Source organism: Trachymyrmex septentrionalis, unplaced genomic scaffold, assembly GCF_001594115.1.
Source record: "Trachymyrmex septentrionalis isolate Tsep2-gDNA-1 unplaced genomic scaffold, Tsep1.0 scaffold98, whole genome shotgun sequence".
Taxonomy (NCBI): domain Eukaryota; kingdom Metazoa; phylum Arthropoda; class Insecta; order Hymenoptera; family Formicidae; genus Trachymyrmex; species Trachymyrmex septentrionalis.
In genome coordinates this window covers 18,002-18,511 of record NW_017306171.1, presented here as the reverse complement: position 1 = coordinate 18,511, position 510 = coordinate 18,002, and positions in this window count along the sequence as shown.

Below are 510 nucleotides of genomic sequence, written 5' to 3'. Positions count from 1 at the left end.
CCATAATTGATTGGACAAGCAACTATCCATCAATCTTCCACTTTGCGATGTCCTATCCCATAATGTTCAGGCAACGATTATGTGAGATTCGTTTTAATCCCTTGGTAAGCATGTCCGCAGGATTTTCGTTGGACGGCACATACGATAGGACTAGCTGGCCATCCTCTACTTTCTGCCTCACAATATGGTAGGCGATGTCGATATGTTTCGTTCTGTTTTTCTCCACTCTGTTTCTGGAGAAATCTATTGCTGCCCGATTGTCACAGAACATTTGACAACCTGTGAATAAAGAAGAAAGTTCAACAAAGTTCTGACAAAAACATATCTAACCACACTATTTTTTTTATTCCGGTCGACAGGGCCACATATTCTGCTTCCATTGTGGAAGTTGATATGCCAGTCTGTTTCGTTGATCGCCAATGGATGAGATTTCCTCCTAGCATGACCGCAACACCGGTGTATGAATGTCGATCATCTTGATCTCCTGCCCAGTCTGCGTCGCAATAAACT